General features: G+C 44.1%; 1 protein-coding gene across 8 annotated transcripts in view; it reads right to left on the bottom strand.

The window, feature by feature from the left end:
* BBX (BBX high mobility group box domain containing) overlaps window positions 1–22,852 on the bottom strand; it is a 142,550-nt gene extending 119,698 nt beyond the window's left edge. For 3 of the 8 annotated variants that reach the window (XM_080364098.1, XM_080364105.1, XM_080364106.1), the window contains exons 1-3: window positions 22,741–22,852; window positions 19,348–19,420; window positions 5,404–5,492 (exon numbers count right to left, since the gene is read on the bottom strand). The gene's annotated coding sequence lies outside the window, so the exon portion shown is untranslated. Of the gene's footprint in view, window positions 1–5,403; window positions 5,493–19,347; window positions 19,421–21,816; window positions 21,844–22,173; window positions 22,284–22,740 lie in introns of those variants that run through there. The other 5 variants (XM_080364102.1, XM_080364103.1, XM_080364099.1 and 2 more) reach the window with 4 other exon arrangements.
* Window positions 22,853–23,268: the final 416 nt, after the last annotated feature.

Genomic DNA, 23,268 nt, shown 5'->3' with positions numbered 1-23,268 from the left:
ACCACAGGTCTCAAATCACTTCTTCGATGAAACACACTTGATTAACCCCCTTGATCTTTTGCAGTGCTTTACATCTTGATCACAAAATGTTTCAGGAAAGCGCTGACCATCAACAGGCAAGTGGAAACAAAAGCAAGGAAAAGTGAAACAAGAATTCCAGCAGCCTAAAGAAATATCAGGGCACTACGAATAGAAAGGAAAAAAAAATTCAGCCTTATGCATTATATACTAGCCAACACAGTATTACTAGTTAGGATGAGCTATTCAGATTACTTCCAATAATCCCCAAACTCAGACACTTTTAATGCTGTTTTGATTCTTCAGAGTTCCTAAAAAAGCCATCCGTATGGCCTCGCAGAAGCAGCAGAGAATTCCTTTAATCCCAGAGTCCCTCAGCCCCGGCTGCTGTGTCCCACCTCATGATTGCCGTTCCCACGACGTCAAGGTGAGTTCGCAAGTTAGAGATGCTCACTGCCCATTTGTTAAACTGTGACCCCCATATGCCAGCAAGTTCCTGCACAACCTCATTCCTGCTCTCCATTCACAGCCATGACGCACATTACAAGTGAATTACCACCACCGAGTGAAAATGAAGGTCCTTTTTGTTGGCAAAGTAAGAATTGCTGAACTTCCTCTTTCGAAGAAAGATTCTTGAAGATAGAATCTCGTTCATTTGACCAAATTAATCAAAAGTCAAAGAAACACCTACACAAGGTGTTGGTTTTTTTTTTAAATTTCAGTCTAATTTGCTCGTGATTTGAATGCATGCAACTAGCAAAATCAGTTTATTACCTTCACTTTCCTCCAGACCACAGCTTCAGTACAGAACAGTTAGCTCCTGCCACCTTGTGGGACTCCACAGATTTCCCTCAAAGCTTCTTAGAGCAGCAAGCTAGTTAGTTAGGACAAATAAACATTCAGGAGTTACTTTCCTTGTGTTCCACCATGGTGGATGTTAAAATAAGAGAGAAATATTTATGGAGAGGGTATGCCATTTTGAGTATTTTCTGGCTCATTATTCCTGGCATTGTTTATATAGCTGAACTGCTGGATTTAGTAATCTCATGGAGGGTGTTTTAAATATTTAAATATCTGTCAAGAATCCTAAGTTTTGGAAGCTGATGCATCTAAGTTTAAAATAACACTGTGATCAAATACTTGTCACCACCAGTAGAAGCGACATATTTGAAAGAGATTCCACATAGAAATAATATGAATTTAGGCTGAAAATCCATGCAGTCAGGTACAATTTTGAAACCAAATAATCATCTCAGTCTTATAAGGAATTATGCATATGCTTAACGTTTAATACATTGACAACCCATGTCCAGTTTTCCCAAAAGATCTGACTCCATATGATTACTTTGTAACTGCAATTTGACTTCCTATTTAATGGGGTTTTTTTCTTCATCTCCCTCCGGCCCATCATACATGGCCGACTTAACGAATGAATGAAGTTCTCCAAAGAAGAATGAGACAAGTGGAATGGAAGTAGTTTTTTCCAACACAGTAAAACTTCAGCAGGTGAAGACCCATGGATCTCCATCCTCATGTCTTACGTGTTGTCCATTAACCCCTGGACAGGTAACTCGTCACACCTACTTTGTGGAGGTGCAAAACACAACAGCAGCTGCAAACACCAGGAAAGAGATGAGGTCATCTTTTTATTTAAGCGAAACCTCTGCTGCTCCAGATCTCAAAAATGAAAAAGCACAGAGAAGCATGGATGATGTGACTCCATGAACCTGATCAACAGCCTCAGTGAACCTGCTCCTTTCTGTTCTCGGAACTAAATGATTTGTTACAGAGGCATAGAAATGCAAGAAGAGCTAGGGAGCATTTCTTCCCCCAAATCATCCTGCAACTGCTTCACTGAACCCAATGGAGATTTACCGTGCTGTGTACTTGATGCCAATTGTAAGCAAACTTAACTCCTGGGAACCTCTTTCTGGTAAAGGAAAAACTGTCAGACTCAAAACAGGAATAGCTCTTCCTGATGTCACAAGCAAGTCTTCTCTAGTAAAGGCCTTAGTAGTTCATAAATACACTCAAAACCAATAATTACAGATCCGCATCCAAAGGAAATATAGCAGGAACGTCCTCGTTCATGCATAAGCAGAATTCAATTTTGCTGAAGACTGAAACAGTGGCAAAACATCAGGCAATTAATCAAGCTGGCGCAGTGTACCTGAGGGACAAAAATTCTGTCTTTGTGAATAAAGTTTTATAATCTCACAAGCTCCTCTGGTAACTTCAGAAGTGGATTGTCTCTGATAGCCATTATATTCCTTCCCCCCCAACACCTTATCTCCTTCTTAAAGGCCTGATCACTATACAATTTAGAAGCCAAAGTTCAGATGTGTTCGTGACAATCTCTGACCACACCTCAGCTCCAGCACTGTGAATCTCTCCCAAACTGAGCTGTGTCTGTGTCCTGACTGTCTGAAAGACACCAAAATGTTCCTTACAGTTGTCCTTACCCATCTCAATCTCCACTACAGGAAACCCAGACAGACAAACAGGCAGGGAGCTCTAGAAGAATTCTCAATCTGGATGATCAGAACTGCACCCTGCCCGCTTCAGACACAGCCAACACCTCGCAAGTATGGTCCAGGCACCACTGTACTCTTACCTCGCTCTGGGTATTAGGAATACAGACATCTCCTCATCACGAGCTATTTGGTTCAGCCTTTTCCCTGCTCTGGAGCACCATGACGTTAAGTCAGTCTTACTGTAACTGCAGACATGCATCTAAGAGCCACCTTCAGTCCCTGGCTAGAGAGAAGAAGAAACAGCATGCTCTAGCACCAGAATGGATCAGATCCAACACCCACTACAGGTCTCAATAACACCATAAAGCATGAGAGGAAAATACTAGGACCCTACAAGAAATTCCACTTTGATGCAAGTGAACCATATCCTGCCATATCCTCTTATTCCCATTTTATTTCTCTACTAGTCCCATATCCTGCAGTAATACCAATGCAGTGGTAAAATCCCTGGGCTAACTTTCTGCTTGCCTACGTGCTCATGGCAGTCTACCTGAAGTACCAGGTAGCCAAGCTACTACCTTATTCTTCAGGATGGTCTTCAGAGAGAATCAGTGGCAGCATAAACACACTTCCCACATCCGACTGGAAATCCCCTTCTCTGTGAGTGTCACCGAGTTGGACCTGATAGTAACAGCACTCCCAAGCAACAGCAGACTGTAAAGTACCTGATGGTTTTCAGTTCTCCCTGTCGTCCACAGCATTCTGAACACCAGCAGCAAAAACTGACCAGCATTAACTTTGCTTAAAGTTGTGGGTTTTCTAAGGAGCCAAAAGCATCTGGTCCAGGTCAAGGAAGTGTCACAGCACAGTTTCAGTCTGGTTCTCATCTGAAACACTACTCCTTGGCTGTCAGGGTAAGATTTGCTTTGTTTTTTCTCAGAATGTCTTTTCTGCAAAAACATTACTTGACTTTTGCAAAATTTTGTTGAGTGAACATTCCAAGCAGTTACATAAACTTATTGCTTTAGTCGTGTATTAACTGGGAGAAGGAAGTATTAAAAAATACCCAAAGAAACAAAAAAACCCCCACACACTATTGGACCACCTATTCCTTCTGTTTGTATTTTATCTATATTCTTATTGATCTCCTTTCACTGTCAACTATTTAGCATCACATTTTAAAGAGAATAAAAAGGAAATTTCTGAATGTAATTGTCTCTATTTCTTGAGAAGCACCTCTAAAAAAAAAAAATCACTCATTGTACACAATTTGCAAAGTTCTGTATGTAACAAGCCTTATCAGATTTCCAAGAGGAACCTCACTGCTTCAAAAACCGGAATCCACAATCAGATCCATCTTCACCAATTGTTTCATTGATGCCAAGCCACAACAGCTTACTCAGAACTGTGCACGTGCCCAGGGATCTGTGCCAAAATGTCTCAGAGCAGGATCAGGTCCCTGTAAGATTAGCTGCATGCAGGGCTTCAATCCTGCAACTGCAGTTGCTCAGGGTGACTGCTGTGACAGAGGCATTGCAGGACTGGGCCCTAAAATAATCAAGTATATAAAGATCTTTGTCCTCTCCACAACTGAGACACAATTCTTAAAAGCCAACCCAACAAAAAACTTTTGTATTTGTGAAATAAAAATCAATTATTTGGACAGCAAGCAGGACCAGTATTCTTCAGACCAAGCTCCTTGAGATCTATAGGCTGCTTTCCCATTTTTTGTTGTTTTTTTTATAAGTTGTTTTTCAGTTTGTTTTTTTTTTCTTTAATAGAAATATTTTTTCTAGTAATTCTTTCATAGCTCCCTCAGATGAGGACCCTCGCATGGCCCTTGTTTTAAAGATAAACTCAACACAGGAAAAACTCAGTCCAAAAGATGCAAGTTTAGCAGCCTTATAAAAAAGATCAGCAGTTAAAAAACCCTGATAGTGCTGGCTGGAACTGTGGAGCAAAGATGGGGAATAACTCCCTTGGGATCTACCAATTTTTACTGATTATCTTCTTAGATTTCTATCATTGTATTTCACAGTATAGCACATGGATTTGAAATCAGAAGGAGAACAAGAAATTAAGAATCTTCTGTGAAATCAAGTTCTAGCATGCTCAAGACTGTGACAACTAAGAAAGCGGAACATGCTTAAGACCCCAGGTTGGCACTAAAGTCCACAGCTCTAAACAGTAGTAGCCAACAAGCAAAAGCACAAGGTCCATGGATTCTCAGTCTAATCTGCTTTAAAAGACAGTCATTAGGCTTCTTTGCTACTGACCTACTATGAAACTACAAGTTTAAACTTGGGACCTGAACTACAGAGTGTCCCACAAAACCCCACAGTGCCACAATGCTGACTTCCTTCCAGACCACTTGTGCCAATCCCTACAAGAAGCTCAGGCTATAGAGTTCAACTGAACACTCAAGCATAAATATGTTTCTATCACCTTCGCACACCTTGAACCACAAACAGAACATGCTCGTGCATCTTTGCAAAAGTCACATTCAGAGAAGTAGGAAGAATGGACGGCAATATTCACACAGCACAGAGTAAAGATGACACCCTGGGTTGGAAGAACAAAACAACACGTCCAAAAGCTCTGACCTACAAGGTTATGTTTCTATCACACAGCACGAGCTCTTAAATGCAGCAGAAGAATTCTGCACTGAACTTAGATGCTAACAGATTGGTAAATTCACAAATACTTAATCAGTAAGCCCGAAATCGACAGAAGACAGTTCACTATCATTTTCTTCACCTACCAATATGGAAAAGTAACATATGCACATACACAGGGCAGATGTTTCAGTAACAAAGAGGTAGCTGATATAATGGATTTAACAGCGATATAAAAACTTGCAGGAAGTTCAGGAGTTCTGTACTTGGTTTTGCCACCAGCCATCTGGTCTTACCTGAACATCCCTGGGTCTACTCTGCAATCTGCAAAACGGGGCTGGTAACACTGGTTCTGAAATGTTTATAAAATGTAGTTAGTTGATGCCTGTAAAAGTACACAATAGGAGAGCACAGTGTTATTATACCCTAATAATGTGCTGTTTAACAAAACATGCAACACATACGAATGACAACACCATCTGTGTTCTACAGTACACACTCTTAAAGACTTCATTTATATACATGTTTAGAAAGTGAATTGTTTTGACTCTCTGGTACAATGAAAAGGCTAAAAGTCAACCTGAAGTCCATCTCTCTAGAAAAAGCAGTACGCATCTTTTCTAGATCTTCACAAACATTAAATGAAACTGAGCCCCTGTGTAAAACTTTCCCCAAGTATTATAACAGCACCACAATTAATGCAACTGCTATTTTACCCTATAATAGAGCCAACACATGGTAATAAAAAAGTAAAAAAAAATCTGGCCAAGTTTTCTCAGCTTTCTCCCCACCACTCAGTACCAAGTTTTTCTTCCAGAAGTTGCTCGACACTTTACAAAGGAAGAAGCCACCACCACCCTGAGTTTGTAAAAGGAGAAACAGAATAAAAAGAAAGAGGAAGCAATCTGCGCAAGATCATTGAGCAAATTAATGGTAAAAACTGCAGCACCAGCCAGTGTTGGCTTTTTGTGTTTTTGTAGTTTTGGTTTGTTTGTTTGTTGGAGTGTTTTGTTTTGTTTTTTCCTGCTCCAGACAGCACAATTTTCACCCTTTGCCGGAATCCTAGAAGGAAGTGCTAACCTTTCATTTGCTTGCTAAAATGTAAGTGCAGAGTTGGAATGCATTTTCACCCATCCCTCTGAATATATTTGTGCTTAAATCGTAAACTGCACTGGATACAGCATTGCATATGCCCCAGGGTATATTTCAAGAAGTTCATTCAGTGTCTGAGACACACTTTACTAGAAACTCACTCCAAGATCACTCTTCTTTGGTTCTAGCACCATCAGAGTACAATTTATATGTTATTCTATGAATTCGTCTACCTTAGAAAACAGCCTTGTTTCAACTATACCAGAATACAACCAGAAGAAGTACTATGGCAACAGGATACTAGTCTACAGTTAAGGAATTTTCTGTGTATGTGCACCTCACTTCTGTACCAGTTATTATATTGGCATACCTCAAAGGGCAAAAAACCCCACCTTACAGAAATGCAAGCACATCCTTGTGAAAGGGGTTTTACTGTTTTTTGGTCTCCATAGCTGAAAAAGTTGTAGTGGTATGCTGTACCTTTATTCTAAGGTTACTGCATCCACGCTCGTACTTTTACCTGCGTTTGTGCAACAGTAAAATTCACACTAATCACCAGCGTAATTCTGCTGGTACAGATGATCCTTAAAAAGAATCCTCAATGAGAGTCACGAAGGTTTTCTTACAAGTTAGAATTTATTTTGACTGAAGTCAATAGTGAAGTTCTCACTAAACCCAGCACGATAGCGACCAGACCTCCCGGGGCACAGCTCCCAGGCATCAGTGCAGCTCCTTTTTGGTCAGGAGGTCGGGGAACCACACATATGGTTAGCTGCCTCTGTCGCTTTTGAGGGCATGGGGGGAGAAGTACCTGGGAGAATGACAGAATCTGTTCTGCAGACAGTGACTAATACATATGATCCTTTGCAAAGGATACTCCTCTGCAGCTCACCTTATACAAACTTGGAGCACTTGGGCTGGGGCCACACACCTGCCTTTCCACTCATAGAACAAGACAAGAACCTCAGAATCATCCAGCCCAACCAACTCCCTCTGTGCTGGGCTGGAGCTGCCATGAAGGCAAACCGCTCAGCGGCAATACTAGTTTGCTTCAGCACTAGCAGAAATACTTGTCGTAGTGAAAATACAATTTTCTGGAAGTTCCCGAATATAAAATCATTTCAAGAAAAAGACGTGCCTGTAATCTAAATACAGAATGTTGGAGGGGTTATTTCACTAAGTTGATCCACTTGACTAACTCTACAAAGCAAAAAAAAAAAAACCAAACAGAAACAATCAAACAAGCTTTAACTGCAGTGATGGAATCAAATCCCCTTCCCCACAAATAAAAAACAAAAAGGAGCAAGCGTGTCTCATTCTTCCAATCAAGAATTACCGATGTAGTTACAGCAGTATTCTAAACACACAGGGCTCCTAGCTGGTTTTGCTACAATCTCCATGACTAACGCAGCCAAATTCTGTTCAGCAGCATCGGTGGAATTGCACAAGCTCACACCAACTCTGAATTCAGACCAACGTGAATTTTATATCCAAATTTTTTATCCTGACCAGTAGCCCATTTCAGTGTAACCCAGTAGGAAAATACTGCTAAGCACATGCTGAGTAACTGGCTTCTCTGAGACATCTCAGACAGAACACCCTCAAAGATATCAATTCTGAGAAAATCTTGGCTCGAATACTTCTTTTCTGAACATGAAGAAAGCTTCAACATTTCACATGTCTAAGTGTGTGTGGAGAGGGCAGCAGGGAGGAAAAGCGAGTTAGAACAAGCATAGTTCAATCCTATAGAAATGCAATAACTATAAAATCAGCTGCATTAGTAAAGCATTCTCTTTAAACACTTAGGCTAAATAAAGAGCTAATTGTTTTCGGGCAGCTTCATAAAACATGGATGCTTCAGCAATAAACAACTTCCATCAGAAAAGTTGCCTAAATATGCAACGACTTTATTTTCTTACCGATCTTGTACCAAATGTATGTGAAAATTAAAATGACAACCCCTTCAAGATGAGTGATTCGTCTTACTTTGGCTTGCTCTCTTCTTAAGAAAAAGAGTAGGTAATACTTAGTAATTTTCCCATTTCAATATTTTAAGGGAGGTTTTCTTTAAAAAAAAGAAAGAAAAATTACTCTTTTAAACATTTGTGACCTACAACAGCATTTTGACCTTTGCTTCAATTTTCTTCTAATATCTGTTTAGCTTTCTAATCTTATCTTTTTATATTTAGTTATACAAGACCACAATAACTGTTGAGACTTTGAATACCCTATACATTGATATGAAATGATACAGAAAAAGACGACAAAGAGAGGATCATGAAACCTATGTTTGCGCTGGGGAGAGAGGCCATAAAAACATTTCTTGAAGCATGTAACTCCTCTTTTTGAGGGGGAAGAGTAAAACTGCAATGTATGAGTAGTTTGTGTAACTGTGCCACCAGACCTCAGGCACACTCCACATTTCTGAGCACAACTCTTCTACTACCTGACGTCTAACTCCGCATTCCTTAATAGTCACAGATACTACTACAAGGTTCCCCCGATGCAGAAAAAACTGTGTGGAGCAGCCGAGTCAATACAAGTTATCAAGCTCTTTGCCTCTGCCCAGATGCTATTAATATTTTGGCAGGGTGGGGGTTAGAGTTATTTACCTGTGTTAGGCTACAGAGTTGCTATGACATATTTACCAAATTTTTTTTCTCTTTACTCTTTCTTCATCTAATACACTAATAATAAGTTCAGCATCCAGTAACCAATTTGGTTTCACTTTTTTGTTTTCTAGACACCAGTGGTGCTAGATTCATTCCTGGAAGTTATAAACTCCCTGCCCAGCCATTAAAGTCTCATATGTCACATAATGTAAAGAAAAGCTTACAACAGCAATTTTAAAATAATCACTTCATTTTTTTTTTTATGTGAACTACATGTCTATGTAAACGGACGGGTATCTGCTGATCTACATCTGCTAGAAGCTACGGAGGGGTCTAGCTCCCACAAAAAAGGTTAATAAGGTGACAGTGTCACCTAGTGAGCTACACTGCATTCCTTAATGGTGGAAGATACTGCCTAAGGCACCTGTTATTACAGAGAGAAACTTGGGATAATGGATACTGAAGCCATCTGAGAAAACATATTCAGCTTCACAGAAACTGATACAGTTACAAACTAATCCCTTCTGAAATCAGACTCAAATTTCAATCACATGTTACTGATGCTAAATGTATTTTAATAAGAAATATCAAATTGTAACTTACCTTTAAATTATGAAAAACTAATGTTAAATTATACTATAATATTATGTAATTCAGTTTCTATTAAATTAAACTAAATTACAGAAGTTTGAAGTCAAAACTGTAAACAAAGCTCAAACAGTTAACAGGTAAGTCTTCATTGAAGGACCAAGAAAAAGCATTAAGTTTAGAACTAAGTTGCCTGAAAGTAGTAACTTCCACTGCATTTCCAGAGAAAACACCATTGCCTCATGAGTCACTTAATGGAGTCTGGTGTAAAGCTGGGAAACTAAATGGGTATTTAAAAAGCAAGATAAACTTGTTTCCCTCCTCATGTGAAAAAGAGAGATTTGAGTTCCACTAGTTCTAAAAGCTTGCATTTGGTTACAGCGGAATCAGTTACCTTATTAGGGATAACACTTTACTTACATTTTAGGTGGAAAATCTATTTGCGTTAATTTGTGTGCACGAGTGTAGCTTTATTAAATAGGACATTTGTAAAGGCCACAACTTAAAAAAAGGCATAATTTGTTATGTTCTAAATCAAAACTTTTAACAGTTGCAATGAAAAGAAATGCATGTAAGTCATGTAATCACTTAGAAAGTGTGCAGGCATACAGAGCATCCTCTGAACTAACAAAAAAGTAGTACCAAGTTTAGTGTAAAGGCTATATTTAGCGACATATTTTAACGGTCGTCTATCAATAGATATTGCTTCTGAGAAAACAAATACAAAAATACCAAAGCAAAACGAGACTAAAAGCACCAATTTAAACCAAGTAATTATTGACCAAAATAATTATTTAAATCGGTTCAAAAGGCATAACGGGAATGTCAGAGCACCAGAGGTGTAAGCACACGTACAGAGGTGTTCACAAGGACCAGGGATACGAGGTATAAAAGCCTCCCTGCTTTCACCATGCCTGCCCGCACTCTTTCCTTCAGCCCTGCTCAATCTCTGCAAAGCCTGTTAGTGCTCCACAAAACACCATCCCCCGCTCACAAAGATTTTAATTTTTTTTGTCCCCTCTAGGATCCTTGAATAAGAACACATACTGTCCTCGCTGGAAGACCTGCACTGTGCCCTTCTCTCCTGCAACCAATCGCATGGGGATGTCTGTGTCGACCGCCTCGCCTCCTGGTTTGATTTCTCTCTTTTTGTCTCTATAAGTGAAGAACAACAGCAAACTTCAAATGCAGCTCCTCTGTGGGTCCATCCAGGAAAGCAAGACTGCATACAGAAACTAGATCACCCATGGCACAGAAAGCAGCATGACAATTCTTAGATGAAACTCAGTATCTGGCCAGTTTTCTCAGGTGCTTCCCTTCTCGCAGCCCAGCATCCTCTCGCTCACTTCGGCCCCCTCGCCGCTCCATGCAACAAAACAGAAAGCTCGGCAGTGACATCCTCAAGAGTCCACTTCTCTTTATAAATAAATAATCTGCTTCCTCTAGGCATGTCTCTCAGGAGGGCAGGATCTTCCTTTGCTGATTAAAAACCAGGAAGACTTTGCAGGCACGCAGGCCCTGAGCTTTGTTTGGAGCTCCCACCTGAACAGCAAGGCCAGCCCCAAGTAAAAGCAAACTCAGGACAAGATTTCGAAACCTGTGGCTGAGCATCCAGATCCTTTTGGCAGTGGCCTCCGAGGGAAACCGATGGTCCAGACCATGGCAATGGCCCTCACGGCATCAGAAGTTGTGTGGGTGACTTCTAACCATAGACTTTATTTACCTTCTGCTGCTTTAGTACACAATGCTGAGGTGACACAGATGAGCACAACCATGTACAAGAGATGAGGGAAAATACTGATTTACTAACAAGGGAAACAAATTGTAATTTTTCCCTCACATATACATGGGCAGTTTTCTGTCATATTAACAGGAAATGGACACATTCAACCAAACAGTTACACTTAGCTATCCATAACTTACTTCACCTATTGAAGGTTTTCTATGCTAAGAAATAAAATCAAAATGAAAATCTTCTCCCCTTGCTCTAGTTCTGACACTTGCGCTATTTACTTAGTCCAACAGTTTTCAAAGAATGTCACTGGAGATTCTGCTTACTCTTTCAGCACTGGAATCCATTTTTAATCAACAAAAAAGAAGTAGTAAACTGTGAATAGCTACTTCCATTAATATATTTGCTACCAGTTTTGTCATTCTTCATTTTGCAGACATCAAATTTCCCCCTATAAACACCTCTGTTTCTCCAAAAGCAGCTGGAAATTAATGATGCTATTTTTATTTTCTTATTAATTCGTATGCCATAGCTCCATAATCAGTGCTGGAGCATGCTGCAATTTTGTGTACTCGTTTCAAAATATATTATGAGCACTTGATGACTGATGTTTAACACAATGTACGAAAGAGTATCTCAAACAAATTAGAGGGAAGAAATACAAATAAAGACATTTTACTTAAATAAGAAAAAAAAATTACAGACATATTCAAACAAGAGCTAAACCCTGAAACTCACAAGTTTGTGGCACGGAGCACTCGCTGATTAGAACTAAGCCAGGCAGGAAGTTTGCACTGCACAACATGAAATTTGGGTATGAAGAAATCTTTTGCAAAGAGAAAGAACATCTGAAGCCAGACTCACCAAGAAGTAGAGATGACAATGCTACTTCTTCCCAAATCCATAATCTTCAACCACTGACAAGCAGTACATCAGATGCTTTCTTTGCCCAGCCATACAACCAACTTGGGAAGCAAATACACTCGAACAAAACAGCATACATGCCAAAAGACATATCAGCTACCAAATAGCATTCTCACGCTTCATGCTCTTCCACCCTCTTCTCATTTATGTGAACTCCATGTATTTCAGCCTTGTCTCTATTCCGAGCCCTTCCTGCACTGCTCATCATCACGTCAGGGACTGCCCATAAGCTTGTGCACTGATCACTGCATACAAAATGGGTGCATGACCCTGGCAGGACTATCTGCATATCAACAATCAAAAATAATGTGAAATCTGCAGCTTTCCTGAGGAATTACAGCCACCAGCAACTTCAAGCAGCAGATCTGCAAAGGGGTGCATGCTGGTGATGCAGCTCTGGTTCTGGATTTTTTTCAGGAAGCCAATAGCACAGCTGTAGCTGCAGGACTGAGCTCTTCAGTAGTTAAGACAACATACATTCATGTTCCTGTACTTCACCCCATAAGGAAAAAAAAAAGAAAAAAAAAAAAATCAGCATGTTGCTAACTATATTATCACTGTAGGCATGATGTGGCTCAAAGACCACTTGTGGAAAGCAAATCAAACAGGGCCAACCACAAAAATGCCTTTTTCATCAACCTGGCAAAAAAAGAGCAACTTCCTCTCAACTTTCAGAGACAGATTTTAATGCAGAACATCAATATGTTTCAGCTCCACTGAATTCCATGAAGTTACTTCACACCGAAGTGGCCAAAATAAAATAAGAAATAAAGTTCTCCCTCACTCCTTCTATTCTCTCTCAAGGTTGTCTTTATCCAAATCCATCTCCAGATCTCTCATTATGTTGTTCTCTTAACTATTGCTTTGATAACCACAAAATAATGCATTCTCTCAAATACATAAATAAAAAACCAGGATTATTTGGTTCATAAAAGAACACACAGGCCAAAGACTGAAGACTTAACTATTCTACAGCAAGAGACATAATCCTCAGTATTACTGTCTGATGTGCCTTACCCATTGCCAGATAACTCCTGATTGTGTATGACCCTGCTACAAACGTAAAACAAACAAAAACACAAGAAAAAGACAACTTCTGACAAGGTATATCTTTAAAAGTCATAGAATCATCTTGGCTGGAAGAGACCGTCATGATCATCGAGTCCACCCATAACCTAAGCTAACTCTAGTACTAAAACATGTCCCTAAGAACCTCGTCTAAACACCTCCAGGGATGGTGACTCCACCACTTCCCTGGGCAGCCTGTTCCAATGCCCGACAACCTTTTCTGTGATGACTTCTTTCCTAATATCCAATCTAAACCTCCCCTGGCGCAACTTGAGGCTATTACACAGTCCTTACGTAGCTGGAAGAAAAAGTGTATCGGAGAAAGAACTGACAGGTGGGGTTCAGAGACAGCAACCCCGCAGCAGTAGAATATTGCCCAGCACACTCAGCAGTACGGTGTGGTCACCAGTCCATGACCCACCAGAGGCCCAGGAGAAGGTTTAAGTTTTCCTCACCTGAATCCTGCCACAGGCCAGTTCATGTCCCATTAATAGTATCAAAGAGCAGGTCTTTAATGTGGGCACCCAGCCCTGCCACGGGGAGCTATGGGTTTTGGAAGAGCAGGACTAAGCCCCTCCTGAGAGTGCAGATGGCCCAATCTTCCTGTTGCTACAACCTACTCAAGAGGAGAGCAACCCCACAGCCAGGTGTGCCGTTAGTGGGGTTTCACAGCATCTCAAAGCAGACTCCTCAACAACTTGCTACATACATGTTGCCTTTCAGAAAGAAAAAAATAATAAAAACAAACAAAAAAAAGCAAATAGGCAGAGGGAAGACACACTTTCCCACTTCCTCTCAGCAAGGAAAGGTGTAGACAGGACTTGTTAAGATTCTTGTCAAGAGAGCTTCCACTTGAATTAAGTTCCAGAGATCCCATGTTGTGCGAGTCCACTGAATTATTTTTATCCTTGCTGAATGAGGCTCTCTGTGACATGAATGGTCAATAAAATGCTGTTTCTTCTTTTCAGCAATTGCTACATTTTATAAAATCTCTTATATCGAAACACCCATGTGGAAGATTTCTTACAATAAAAATTCCATGCTTCCTAAGCAACTGATTTTCTTAGCGTAGTCTCATAAAATCCTGTTAACTTTCCTTCCCCTTGCTAAAAATTGAAATTTTGGTGTACTAGCTTTCTTTGTACTCAAATGTGCCTGAAGCTAGTTTATTGTCACATACTGAATTGTCCATGCTCATAAGGACTTGCTATTACATTATGCATTTGTGTGCTATAAGGGAAAAGGCATGAACACTGGAAAGTGTCAAAGCCCTGCTTTTCCTCCTTGTTGATTCATATTTTATGTAATCAAATTTATAAATACTAAAAATAATAAAATGCTGCTATCATTCTGAGAATACTACAATTAGGTCTATGGTCAGGCACTAAAAGTACGCTTTCATCCTCAAATACAACTCCTACTGTGAAAATCAAAGCCAACCCATATTGTCAGTAACAAAACACTAGTAACCAGCAAATCTGAAAATCTTACAGGATAAAATATATTTAGAAGGTTTATAAATAAAAGTTTAATTACTAAGTTACCCTATTTATCACAATACTGCCAGTGTCAAAGTAACTGCTTCCATCAATTCCGTGTTTCATAAGAAAGTTAGTTGTGATTTTGCATTAGATTATTAGTATGAAAAATAATTTAATTGTAAAGAACTATTTCAGATCAACACATTTTAAAAACTTCACTGTGAAAACCAATGTCGTACTTCAAAAAGTTATTACAAGAAAGTTAGTATCAAATAGTTTAATATAATAAATAGTGCAGTATACACAGCAGCTTATATACCACATTTAGTGGCAAAAACTCTTAAGTAAGCTCTCCTCCTACTTCAGCCTCTGCTGTCAATAAATGTAACTGAACTGAAAGTCAGTAACTTCACACTACCCTGAAGGATTTTTTTTTTTTTAAGTAACATAATGAATGAAAGTGGAGAAATAGCAAAAGATGCCCACCTGGCACAGAATTCAGTGAGACTACTCACATGTCCAGGTAGACATTTACCAGGAAGGCTTCAGAGTGGTAGGATACATCAAGGGAAAGAACACAAAACTAAAGACACAGATATGAATTTTATTCCATTCCCTGCTAATGCTAACCTGCTAAGTGACTGCAGACAAGCCTACATTCCTTCATTGCTTTATATCTCAGATGCCAAAACCAGGGATAAACATGATCGTTCCTTGTTTCGAGGTGTGCGATTACAGCTTGTGTACTACGCCAGACAGGACATAACACATAACACATAAATAAGGCAATGCCTACAACTGCCAATTATTAATAATATCACTATTATTGAGAGAGTAATGTGTTTGGTTTTTTTTTTTCCTTTTCCAAGCAAAGTAATCTAACAGCAGCCCATCAAGCCATTCTTAAAGTCAGAGCAATCCTTACGCTGATTTAGGTCTTACCCCTCCTGAAACTGTCCCAAAGGGTGACAGCTGCAAGAGTCTTTTGTGAAATTCGCAGTCCAATAGTAGCAGGTTCATCACCACACCGCTCTCAGACAGAAACACTGCATCAGCACTGATCTTAAAAAAATAAACTAATAAAAAGGAAGTAAGTCTTAATAATCTTTTGGTATAAAACAGAATGGAAAAGCTGCTCACAAGGATACCCTAGGAAGGAGGGGAAACATGGTAGAAGGAAGAGAAATAAAGTTAATACTAGAGAAGTCACAAAGTGACTTTTTCCAGTCTCCTCTCAAGAATATTTTGAAACACATACAAATATTATTTCAATCCAGCTTTACAGACTCCTAACTAACAAATAAAACATAAATTGTTAAGTAAGACAGAACAGTACCCATACTACTTCAAAATCAACTTAATTCACCTAGGAAAACTGTCCCAACATACAGGTACCGGATCATTCAATGACACAGGGAAGTACCTTCAGCCTCCATTAGCAGGTGGCAAAGGGACACACAGCTGTGCTTCCAAGAGCAAACTCTGACCCTGGAAACCACCAGCGGGCCATGGCAGTGCCGCTGACTCTGCCGGCTGCTGCAGTGGCCGCCCCCCTGGCATGGGATGTTCAACTTGGGTCCAAAATTTGGAAAGTGGCCTCTGGTTTCAGCTACATCACCTGCCAGAGCTCACAGAGATAGCCTGTGGCAGGCTCAGAAATTAAAATCGGAGTTTCATTTCAGTTCCAAATGTCATTTATTGTACCTTGCTCCACCAAGAAGCCACCTTCAAATAAACAGGCAGGCCTGAACACTTAATATGCCACATACCATTGAAAGAGAAGCAGCGCTTCACCTCCCGGGCACACAGATTTCGCTGCTGGTACATTTACAGCTTTCACACGACAGCAGAACTTTGCACACTGCAGGTCTCATCTATCTGACCTGCACCTTCCCCATCACTACGCACAGTGGAAAGGTAACTCTCCCCAGACCACTTGGTCAAAGCCTCCATTCTTCATACCACACTGCCACCAGAAATCTGCCCTGCCTAACACCACACTGACTGAGCTTCAGAGACTTTGTGCATCCTCAGCCTGCAGACCACGAGCAGCATCAACCTGGAACAACTTTAAGCTTTGAACGCGAACAGTCGTATCAGTGAATTTAACAAGACTTGTCATCTGCTTAACGATACTCACATGCTTACAGTATCACAAGCTATGGAACTAGTAATTTACGAATAAAGTATATTAAGAACATTCTGGATGAAAAGGAAAAATGTTAGCTATGAAATTACTGCACGATTACCTCTGATATTTTATGTGGAAAACTGACATTTAATATATTTAATTATTCACACAACAACTATGAAAGAGACAGGTTTTCTTCCTTGAATAGAAAAATAAACATGGACAAATTCCTCTCACCATCACTCCTACACTCCTTTCCTAAACAAACCTCCTGTTGAAACTAACAGAAGTTTTACAGGTGAAATGTTTATGGCAAGCAGCCCCCAAAAAACTCAAATGCATTGAAGGCAAGCTTCTTCAATATTTGAGTTTACCTCAACACTGAAACCAATTATGTTTCTGCTAAATTACGCGTCTGCTTGAAATGGTTTATCAGCTTGCTGTGCAAAGAGGGACAGAAGTATGCAACAAACTTTTGAGACCATGGGTCAGTTTTTGAAGCATTCACAAGACCCCTTGCTAAGCGGCTCACCCCCTTTCAGTATGTCACACACCATCATTACACCCAGCCCTTATTAACCGAGATCAGAATGCAGGTGTCTCTCCTGTATGTCAAGACCAAATTGCTAAACTCCATTAATGAACGGTCACTTTACTGAGAACTGTATAATAAGAGAAACCTTCCCTTTTACCAAAATAAAAGGTCCCTAAAGTAAATGGAGGTTTCTAAGCACAGAAAATCTAATGAAATATCTATTCTCCCCTTAACTAGACACATTATTTTTATTACCTTTTTTTTTTTTTTAAGCTATGAGGAAATGTATTGCTCTGCTTCTGCTAAAGCTTCTATTATGCCTTTTTCACCAAAAAGATACCCTACCCCTCTTTTCTTTTTAAGAACTAGATTTAGCACTATGCACAAAATCGACATCCGCTCCTCTTACAGCTGTGGGCAGATTATGATCACCACTTCATTTCTAGGAGCAAAATTCCATGCATCCAAAAGCCTTCATCACATAAAACCAAAACCAGATAATGACTGAAGATAATACCTGAAGCAGGGTCCCTGACCTATTCTTGTTCAGTACCCTTTGCCATTACTCCAAATGAAGAAAAAAGTCCATGGCACTTACATCACTCTAATCTGAATCTTACCTGAAAACACAGAAAATTAAGTTCAGAAATCAGTGCTGAACAACAGTTTGAAACCTGTCTGCCAGTTTTTAAATTTCCCAACGCGTTTTTACTTTGTAAAAATTGTTGCACCAATTATTCTACATAGAACATGATCCTTGTCAGCAATGCCACAAAACTGAAAGCAATATTCTCCTGTGCAACTGGTCTGTCATAAAGAACTTCAGGAATTTCATTTGGTGTTTATACTCTCAGACCTACACATACCAACCTCACTGCCCACAAAATCTGAAAAACTGAAATTTAGGTGTAATTCTACAGGAACTGGCAGAATCCTCCCTCTGAACTATCTCCTCACAGTGGTTATTCCAGCCTTAAGACTAGTTTTGTGGTACTAATATCACACCAGAACAGCTGCTCCCAACAGCCCCCTTTGAGCCAGTGTGTTTGTTTGGGCCATCACTTATCCTATGTCTGCTATACACTGCCTGAAAAAGGTCAAGAGTATGTTATTAATCATTCCCATTTATGAGTACTAAGCTTACCCCAAATACATGTCTTGTCTTGTTTTCAATTATGTACACAATAGTACCATAAAAAAAAATATTACCTCCCACTTCCCCATTTCGGGCCAAATGCAGTTCAGTGCCACCATGGGCAATTGTATGAGAAGCGCTTCAAGTGCCATTCACTTTATGTCATCTGTGAATGTGACCCCACACATTTAGAACATCATCTTTAAACTACCACTTCTGCTTCAGCTTAAAAGATGTCAAACCCTTCAAAAAGCATCAAAACTTTTCCCAGCATACATATTAAAAGAAAACAAAAGTTGTGTACCTGAAAACTTAGGAATACTAGTAAATTAGTCACTAAGATTCGTCTTTCAAATTGATAGGTACCTGCATTAATCAATGCCAAAAGAAAACACAGTAATACGGAAAGAGCATGGATGGACTTCTAATTAGTTCTCAGTTTTACATGTTAAAACTGAACCAACTCCTGTTGCCGTAGTATTACAATTCTGCTAAACTTCTCACTGATTCTTGACCTCCAGAGATTTCTAATTACCTGTTCTGTCTATATTTTCATATTTTTCCTACCACTGAATTTTAAAAGGATTTTACATTCTCATTAAGTTCTCGACCTGTGTGTTACACATTCTGATGTTACTTTGGTTTAAAACTTTTGCCCTAAATCAATCAGCTGATTATCTTCACAAAACAAGGTTTAAGAAAAAAGAAAAGAAGTGAAGAGAGACTTGAATACACACAGCTTTTTAATTCTCAGGTTATTCAGACCCACCGCTACATACAAACTTCGTAATCTAGCAGTTGCTGTGAGTACCCAGAGAAGACGTTTTCTGAGGCGCTAAAACCTGAACAAGCATCTTCCATGTAAAAAGTGGCAGCACGAGGACCTCTATCTTATCAACAACAACCAAGTTATTTTTCCGTGTGTAGAGTTTACATACTTACCCAGGAAGGCAACTGGAAATTACAGACAGACGAAGATGAAGCTGTCTCAAAGCCTTTGTCATGTGATAGTGACCTATAAAGTATCAAATAAAGGCACATCATCAGCACACCATGATTTTACAATATTGCAACTCACCACAACGCCAGCGAGAGGAGAGATCCCACAACTAGAAACTTGCTTCCTCCTCACCCCCACCCCAGATAAGTTGTCATTAAAACAAGATGACAGTCGCAGGAAACTGTAAGGAGCAAACAAAAGATGCACCGTGTCTTTAAAGGGCACCAGGACTGGGCAAATGGAGCAAATCATCTAAGTGTGCATCAGCAGGGTGGGTTATTTTTCCTCTGTGCCTCTCGTACACACGGATGGATGTTTATGCGTGCAGACAGACATATATACGTACACATAGGGATGCATCACGTAATTATTTACATGCACACACGAAGAAACACGCATGCATTAACAAAATAAGAGGCAGAAAGTTGACCACCATCTGCAAGGAGGCATACATAACAATAACCCCCGGGAACTTACACAAGTGAGCCATCAATCCCCGCGCGTGGATAAGCCAAACAACGCAAAATTAACGAGAAGAATAAGCCGCCAGACTGCAGGTACGAGATCCACCCGGGGAGAGAGACAGACAGACAAACAGACAGACAGAGGGACGGACTGAGGGAAGGCTGCAACGCTGTAACACAGTTTCAGGTAATGCCCGTTCGCCCCCGGCAGAGTCCAGCCGAGCCGCCCGGAGTCCTGCGACCGCCCAGCGGGCCCCTCCACCACCGCGGCCCGCGGGGAGAGCGGCGAGACCCCCGGCCGCCGCGGGGGGAGCAGCGTTCGCAGCCGCCGCCCGCTCGCCGCCCACCCGCGCCCGTGCAAAGTGTAGGGCCACCGGAATCCGGGCTCCGGGGTGGGGTGGAAAGAAAAGGTATCAAATATGGAGAAAGACCGCCGTGCCCCAGGGTTTCCCCCGTCTCCCCCCCGCGACCCCCCGCCCTCGGTCATCATCAAGTTTGCATCTTAGTTACAAAATGTCGATCTTGAAGGCTGACAAGACACAGGGAGACGGGGGGAGAAAGAGAGAGAGTGTGTGAGTGAGAGAGAGAGAGAAGAGAGAGTCCATCTTGCTTTGAGGGGGGAGGAGAGGAGCAATAATGCAGCGCATAAATCTCACCCTCCCGGGGGAAAAGTCTGCACAACACCTTTGGGGGCGGGCGAGCGGGCAGGGAAGGGGCGGCGGCGCGGGTAGGGGGCGCGGGGGGCTCCCCGGCCCTCCCAGCTGCCCTCCCCGGCGGGATCTGGCGAGGCAGGCTGGCAGCAAACACCTCCCTGCTGCTCCCCTCCTCCTCCCCGCGGGCCCGGGCGATGATCCCGCTGCTGCCGCCGCCGCTGCCACCGGGGAGGAGGTGCCGCCGCCGCCGCCGGGAGAACCACATGGAGACCGGCACCCCGTCCCTGCCCCGGCGGCCGGGCCGGGCCCCTCCGCCGCTCCGCCGGGCAGCGGGACCTGGACGTGTCACCAGCAGGACGGGCAATGGTTTCGGCGCCCCAGGCCCGAGTGACCACCGCCGGCCTGCCGGCGCCCCGGCCTCCCCACTCACACTCACCTCCAGAAAAAAACTTTTAACCGCGGGCCTCCCCCGGAAAAAGTGGCGAATCCGCCCCGCACACGGTTAAAGCCCCGCGGCCCCCCGGCTCGGCTGGCGGCGAGCGGGGGAGACCCGGGCACGGTCCTTCCCCGCCCCGGCGGGGAGGGAGGGAGGAGGCAGGCAGGCAGGCAGGCAGGGAGGGGGCGGGCAGCCGCCTGCCGGTGCCTCTCGCCCCGCCGCCGTACATGTCGCCTCGGCGGCTCTCGCATCGCTTCGTTTTACCTTCCTCATTCAGCAGCGGCGGCGGGCTGCCACCGATATTTCTAACGCAAACCTGCTGCCGTGCGGCGCCCGGGATTAACGCGATTGCCTCCCTTCCCCTGCCTCCAACCCTTCCTTCCCCCCTCCTCCTCGCAAACCTACACTGGATCGGCTCTCCTCTCACAGCCATGCAAGTTTCATACATTGCAAATAAACCCGAGAGGAGGAAGAGCGAAGCGGCTGGCGGGGGGGGGGGAGGAGGAGGAGGGCTGCTTTCTGTAATTTACCAGCGACCCGATCTCGCAGCAGCAAATAACAGCTGAGCACCCATCCGGCTCCCGGCGGCGGAGAGAGCCCTCCCCGAGGCGGCCGCCCCCTCCCCGGGGCGCCCCCCGCCAAGTTTTCTGTCATCGCGACCACCCAATGTCACAACTTACCTTCAGAAATAGGACTTCGGGCGGCCGAGGCCTGCCGCCGCCTCCCCACCCCGGCCCCCGCCCGCCTCCCTTTCTCCCTCTCCACCTTAAACTTATTGACACAACATAATCCCACATCCACGCGAAACCCCGGCAAGGCCGCCCGCCCCGGTCCCCCCCACCCCCCGCCACTGCCCACCGGGGCCGCTGCTGTCGCCGCCCCGGGTGCATCGCCGATGACTACCGGAAAACGCACAGCCCAACTCTCCGGCCGAGCCCGGCCGCTGTTGTTGTCGGGGTCGGCGCCGGGATTTTTCCTCCCACTCCCCCCCCTACCCGCCCCGTGCGGCTGCCGGATCGGCTCCCTCTCCTTCTCCGGTTTTATATCCCCCCCCGCTCCTCTTCCCCGGCGGCGGCGCGGAGCCCCTCCAGGCCGGCGGCAGCCGATACCGATCCGCGCACTCTCCCCCGCGCCTCGCCCTCGCCGCCCCTCGGGATGAAGTTTCGTTTCTGCCTGCCGCGATTTCCCTGTCAAGTCCACCCCGGAGGCACACACCGAGCGGCGGCCGATGGCTATCCCTCCTCCTCGCCCTCCTTCCCCTTCCTCCGCCGCCGCTGCTCTTGCCTCTCTCTCTCTCTGTGGCGGCGAGAGGTGCCTGGTTTCAAACGCAGCCTGGCACTGGCTGGCCTACCCCTGCCGCCTGCTTCTTCTGGGTGCTTTATTATTATTATTTTTAAATGCACTGCTCCGCATTGCAATTCACCTCGCCCCCCAGCCCCGGTGAAACACTCCGGGTCACCCCTGCCCTCCCGGCCGGGCAGAGGGCTGGCGGCACCGACCCACCCGTTCTCCCCTGCCCAAACTTTCAAACGAAGGCAGGGCTGATGAGAGGGAGGAAAAGTGACTGCGAGCCGCGGCAGCCGCCGCGCAGGTCAGGGGAAGCTCCGCGCCTCCCTCCCCACCACCCCCGCCGCCACGCTAGGGGGCCCGGGGGGGCTGCTCCGCCGCTGGGGCACGCAGGAGAAAGTGTGGGGCGAGGGCACCCCTCTCCCTGCCTGCCGCTGCCCGTCTCCGTCCGTCTCCCTGCCGCCCGGTGAGGGGCGGCGGGCGGCGCGCACTCACCTCGGCGGGGCCGGCGGGCGAGCGGGCAGCGCGCCGCTGGGCCGGAGCGAGGCGCGGCGCGCAGCGGAGCCCCTCCGCCTCGGCGCCCGCGGAACGCGGCTCTACACAGAGCCATGCAACCCGGGCAGCGCCACAACACTCCCCGGGATATAAGCCGGCCCGCCATTGGCCGGCGCGCTGAGGGACGGGCACGCCAGCCACTCAGGGGCGCCGTTACACCCGCGGCCCGCGAGGGAGCCGCTGGCGCACACACTCCCCGCACACACTCACACAAAGATCGTCGCGCTGCTCTCCACAGTGTTAGAGGAGCCGGCGGTGGCGGAGCGGGGCAGGTAGCGAGGGCGCTGGCCACCGGCCTCCGGCGCCGAGGGAAGCGCGGAGCCACGTCGGCCACAGCGCCGGCAGCCGCTGTCCATTGGCCGCCCGGAGAGGGCTGCGAGAGTAAACTACGCCTGCCCTGGGCAGCGCCGCGGGGTAACGGCCGCGGCGGGGTAGGGGCGGCGGGCACGGCCCCGCTGGGCCCCAGCC

Source organism: Nesoenas mayeri (genome assembly GCF_963082525.1).
Source record: "Nesoenas mayeri genome assembly, chromosome: 1".
Lineage (NCBI taxonomy): Eukaryota > Metazoa > Chordata > Aves > Columbiformes > Columbidae > Nesoenas > Nesoenas mayeri.
The sequence above is the reverse complement of the archived record's forward strand: the minus strand, read 5'-3'. Positions and strand labels throughout refer to the sequence as shown.